Source organism: Monodelphis domestica, chromosome 6 (assembly GCF_027887165.1).
Source record: "Monodelphis domestica isolate mMonDom1 chromosome 6, mMonDom1.pri, whole genome shotgun sequence".
In the NCBI taxonomy this organism is placed as follows: domain Eukaryota; kingdom Metazoa; phylum Chordata; class Mammalia; order Didelphimorphia; family Didelphidae; genus Monodelphis; species Monodelphis domestica.
Genome location: NC_077232.1, coordinates 100588121 through 100594193, shown reverse-complemented (window position 1 = coordinate 100594193; position 6073 = coordinate 100588121). Strand labels below are relative to the sequence as shown.

The following is a 6073-nucleotide window of genomic DNA, read 5'->3' as shown; positions in this document are numbered from 1 at the left end:
GGGAATAATTAACTTTGTTTTGTTGTGCCTCTTTCCCCATATCAATGGAGACTCTTTGGTTAGAGGCACATATTTATCTTTCTTGGTAGGCTTTTGTCATGTTTTAGTTTGTGAGAAAACCTACAGCAGACCATAAAGCCAGAATGGATGAAGGTGGATTTGACATAGTGAAGAACAGCTAGAAATACTCAGAAGAACTGTCCAAAGAAGTAGATTGGTTCTCAGAAGCCATGATTCACTTCCAAAGAAAATGCTATATGAAAGCAGAGCTAATCCAAGAATTAAGTGCCTATTGTTGCTTACTGTCCTTGCTGAAGTAAAGCTTGTTAGCTTGACATTTTGTCACAGTATTTCTTTGTGAGGAACAAAGGTAGAGAGGAACAATGGATCCAGGCAGTTCTAATGATGAGCCCAAAGGACAATTTCATCCCCCAGGAATCTATGAGCCAACGTGATGACTTCATAGGTTACAGATGATAGTGTGTTCATTCAACTGTACCAAGAGAAGAATTTAGATATAGGGCAATTGTTTTTAAAGCATAGTTTGCTGGGCTCACTTCCAGTAATGTGAATAGCTTTGGTCTTAAAATGGTAGATTGGATGGGTGGGTGTTTAAAGGAACCAGAAGGGCTATCAGCTTCTGTAATGTTGTGCAGTAGAACTTGTTCTGTTGGTTTGGAGTTAACGTCACATGAATCAAAGACAATACTTGCTTCCAGAATGCATACAAGAGAACATATTTCTGGTAAATTACAAGTTGAAAGCAATAAAAAAAAGAGGTATGGTGAATGTTTCTGCAAGAACCAAATCAAAGGTTAGTTTCCTTATCTGGAAAAGATGGGGAAGAATTGAATGATCTCTTCCTTACTCTAACATCCTATGACCTTTGCTTTGAGGATTTTTCTAGCTCTGATAGTCTATGATCTTAGTAAATGTCTAATAATCATCAGTCAATTTAGATTTCCATGAAGTACTACAGCTGACAATTGCTGCCTTGTCTTTTACTTTTTATGTTGGGTGTATGAAACTGGTCAAAGGTTCATTTTGCTCATCTTTAAAGTGAAGGCATTGGCTTTGATCCAGCCATAGCATTACCCCAAAGAGATAATAAGGAAAAAGACATGTACAAAAATATCCATAGCTGCGCTCTTTGTGGTGGCAAAAAAAAAATGGAAAATGAGGGGATTCCCTCCAATTGGGGAATAGCTGAACAAATTGTGGTATCTGTTGGTGATGGAATACTATTGTGCTCAAAGGAATAATAAAGTGGAGGAATTCCATGTGAACTGGAATGACCTCCAGGAATTGATGCAGTGAAAGGAGCAGAACCAAGAGAACATTGTACACAGAGACTGATACACTGTGGAACAATCAAATGTAATGGACTTCTCCATTAGTGGCAATGCTGTGGTCCTGAACAACTTGGAGGGAACTACAAGAAAAAACACTTTACACATTCAGAGGAAAAACTGTGAGAGTAGAAACACAGAAGAAAAAACAACTGCTTGAATACATGGGTTGAAGGCATATTGTTGGGGATGTAGACTCTAAATGAACCTCCTAATGCAAACACTAACAACATGGAAATAGGTTTTGATCAAGGACACATGTAATACCCAGTGAAATTGCACATCAGCTATGGGAAGGGTGAGGTAGGGGAGGGAGGGAAATAATATGATTCTTGTAACCAAGGAATAAGGTTATAAATTGATTAAATAAATTAATTTAAATTTAGAAAATAAAGCGAAGGCTTGGGCTAAATCAGAGTTCTAACCTTTTTTTTGTGTGTGTAAGTGGCCCCTTTGAAAGTATGGTGAAGTGCCCCTTCTCAGAATAGTGCTAAAAATTTTCCCCCAGATTTCATATAGGTTGAAATTTTAATAATTTCCTGACATTTCTTGATCCATGTTCTCTCCTTCCTCTTCTCCCTGCCCCAGATGACAGGAAATATGATATAGATTATACATGTTTTATCATGCAATGCATATTTCATGTTCATCATGTAACAAAAGAATATGTCACTTATATAAGAAAAAACCTCATAAATGAAATAAAATGAAAAATAGTATGTTTCAATCTGCATTCAAACTTCATTGGTTCCTTCTTGCTTTTTTTTAAAGAGATTTTTATACTTTTAATTCAGCAGTCAAATAAAAATATATTTTAGGTGAATATTTTGTGCCATTGCCAACATCAGTTCAACAGACTTAGATTTCTTCCCACAAAACTTTTGTGCCTTTGGTCTGTCTACAATCATCTGAATGATAAATAAAAACTGCTACAAATGTTCAAATAGTCCAACATATAGAGAAACAAGTATTTCAAAATAATCATGACCTTAAAACAAACCTCTCAGAAAAAGTACAACCCAGGGAACATGTATAAACATTTTTTCATATAAAACACTAATCAACTGTTTAGTTTAAAGATTAAATAACAAAACATCAAACCAATTCTTTCCAATACACATGAATGAGGCAAAAACATCCAGGCCTTTGCCTCTTTGGTGGTAAGAAGAGAAGTTCTATTACATTTTGAGACACTAGAAAGCATCAAGATCCCTGACTAAGCACTCAATGAGAAAATGCTTAAAGCTCCACACTTGATTTCTAGTGGATAGATTGGATTGAAGTCTTCAAGAAGAGATCTTATGTTTACTTCAGTGGATAGAAAGATAAAACCTTTTATTCCTGATACAACAGCCAATGATTTTTTTTTTACATTTATTGCTCCTAGCTCAGAGGTATTTGAGAGTATTGTTTTGCTTAATGTTGCCCATTTGAAAGAGGTCTACTTTGAAATGTCTCCCTAGTTTACTCTGGCATTTACTTTGCTATGGTAAAAAAAAAAATTATTTGATCCTACAACTGGTTTCCAAATCAAGGAAAACTAAGAAGAATCTGAAGTTTCCACATACCTCTAAGAAATGGGTTTTGACTTCAAAAAACACAAAGAATCCATAAATAATCTTTCTATATATATGCATATCATCACAAGACTCCTTAATTACATACTTGCAAAGGTACTATTTTACCTTGGGAGATCTGAGAACTCAGCCAGAGATGTTCAACAAATATTTTACTGCCACCAAGATAAACTATACACTTCCATATTCAAACCATATTTCTAGCAAGTATAGGATACCCTTCTCAGCCTCTTCCTTCATGTTAATCTATTCATGTTCTCTTCCCAAGATTAGCAAACATAATAAAATGTACATACCACATAAGTTGTCACTTAATAAAAACTTGTCAAAAATTCCTCCCCTTAAAGAGAAAAGGACCTATTTGTACAAAAATATTTATAGCAGCTCTTTTTGTGGTGTCAAAGAATTGTTCATTGAGGGGATGTCCATCAATTGGGGAATGGCTGAACAAAGTGTGGTACATGTTGGTGATGGAATACTATTGTGCTATAAGAAATGATAAACAAGATGATTTCAGAAAAAGCTGGAAAGATCTCAGGAACTGAAGCAAAGTGAAATAAGCAGAACCGGAAAAATATTATACACAGTAACATCAATATTACATGATGATCAGCTGTGAAAACTTGGCTACTCTCAGCAATGCAATGATTTAAGACAATCCTGAAAGACTTATGATGAGGACTGCTGTCCACCTCCAGAGAGAGAACTGTTGGAATCATCTTTCACATGAATGTATTTATGATTTTATTTTGGGATTTTGGTTACATATGGATATGCTCTTACAATAGTGACTAACATGGAAGCGTGTTTTGCATGACAATAAAAATAAAACTAAAAAGGTAAAAAAAATTCCTCCCACTAAACATTATCAACTTTTTTGTTTCCTTTTTATTCTTCTCTAAGTTATTAATAATATCCATAACATAATTTAATAATATAATGTCTATGATCTCTCATGTTTGGTTGCATTTGAACTAGAGGGACCTTTTCTGAGACCCAGTTGTATTTCCTCCTGTCTGCACCTTGTTTAGACCCAGAGTTTGATGAGCTCTTTTCTTTCTCTTTCCCACCGGACTTTTCATCTCATTTCCTGAAGATGTAAAAACATCTTCAATATCAGTGTATAGATCTACTTCTTCCTTTATTTCTTCCTTCACCTCATCTTTAATTATTACCTTTTCTTTTTTGACTTCTTGAATACTTTCTTCTGGGAGGATATAGTTCTTCCCAGAATTAGGGAATGGAAGGATCACAGATTCATGCAAAGGTTGTATATCATGCATGGTGCCTAAATGGTCTCCAGATAATAGAAATCTGCCTCCCTATGTTCTGACTGAACTTGTCCCTGATGTAGATTGTGTAGAAGTGCTACTTTACACTGAAAGGCTTGTGGCTCAGCATGGTTTGGAAGAGGTATACTTCCTCCTCTGGGCTCTACAATATGGCTTCCTCAGGTGTGCCAAGGGCCAACTCCATGGGATCCTTCTCACCACTATTCCAGGGCAGGGATTGAGTTTGCTGACAGTACCTAAGCCTAGGCCCCAGACGCTACTTCTTCTGCTACTGGCAACCCTGATTTCTAGAATAATACTTAAAAAAAATCATAACTGAAAGAAATGCTAATTTTTAAATACTAAATTTTAATCAATAGGGTTTGAAAATAAAGACATATTTTTTCCAATGAAGTAAAAATAAACCCATAATTCAAGTTCAGGGACTCCCTTGAAATTTATCTTCCTCCTAGAGTTCATGGTTAAGAACTGCTAGACAAAATTATCTCTGATGTTACTTCTAGCTGATATTCTATATTCTATGTCCCAAGGCCCTTTCTAGAGCTGATATACTATGTTTTATGTCCCAAAGCCCTTACAAGTTTTAAGAAGGTAGCCTGTGTGAAGTCCACATATGGCCAAGGTACATGTGTTTTCAAGGCTACTTATACCTTTAATACAACCAAGGTATTTTCTTCACTGAGCTAAGGTTCTCTGTGCCATGTGTTCTGCTGCCAATTTTTTGGGCTTTAGTTGTTATGTAGCCTCTTTGGAAAGGATCTGGTAATTCTTTAGCTTGATAGCCCTGAGGGCTATATTACTTAGCTCTTTTATAATGCCACCAATACTCAAAACTGTAGCTCATGAGTCCTCCCTGACCAATGTGTTGCTTTCCTTAGTTAACCAGAAGATATTATTTCAAAGCAAAAGATGCTACTGAACTGGTATAGCAGAAAGAGTAGCAATGAAATTTCTTTCCCATTAACATGATAGATACTTATGTACAGTTATAATCAAGAAGGAGAGTGGGTATATCTGGAGGCCACAAGTAGAGAGGTATACACAAAAGGAATATATGACCAGCATACACATGAAGATAGACAACTCAGTCATCTAATACTGCATGACTACTGAGATTCTTGAATAGTTTCTTACTGTCCTTAGTCTTGTAGTGTCTACCAGATGCTGCTCTGCTGGGTAGAGTATAGGTAGATAGACAAATGAAAAGAAAGAAAGAAAGAAAGAAAGAAAGAAAGAAAGAAAGAAAGAAAGAAAGAAAGAAAGAAAGAAAGAAAGGAAGAAGGAAGGAAGGAAGGAAGGAAGGAAGGAAGGAAGGAAGGAAGGAAGGAAGGAAGGAAGCAAGGAAGGAAGGAAGGAAGGAAGGAAGGAAGGAAGGAAGGAAGGAAAGAAAAAAGAAAGAAAGAAAGAAAGAAAGAAAGAAAGAAAGAAAGAAAGAAAGAAAGAAAGAAAGAAAGAAAGAAAGAAAGAAAGAAATGAAGGAAGGAAGGAAAGAAGAAAGAAAGAAAGAAAGAAAGAAATGAAGGAAGGAAGGAAAGAAGAAAGAAAGAAAGAAAGAAAGAAAGAAAGAAAGAAAGAAAGAAAGAAAGAAAGAAAGAAAGAAAGAAAGAAAGAAAGAAAGAAAGAAAGAAAGAAAGAAAGAAAGAAAGAAAGAAAGAAAGAAAGAAAGGAAGGAAGGAAGGAAGGAAGGAAGGAAGGAAGGAAGGAAGGAAGGAAGGAAGGAAGAGAAAGACAGACAGAAAGAAAGACAGAAAGAAAGACAGAAAGAAAGAAAGAAAGAAAGATAGAAAGAAAGAAAGAAATGAAGGAAGGAAGGAAGGAAAGAAGAAAGAAAGAAAGAAAGAAAGAAAGAAAGAAA

General features: G+C 35.6%; 1 pseudogene; it reads right to left on the bottom strand.

Moving 5' to 3' along the window:
* Nucleotides 1-583: 583 nt before the first annotated feature.
* LOC100618826 (MRG/MORF4L-binding protein-like) lies at nucleotides 584-4402 on the bottom strand (annotated as a pseudogene).
* Between the last annotated feature and the right edge of the window lie 1671 nt (nucleotides 4403-6073).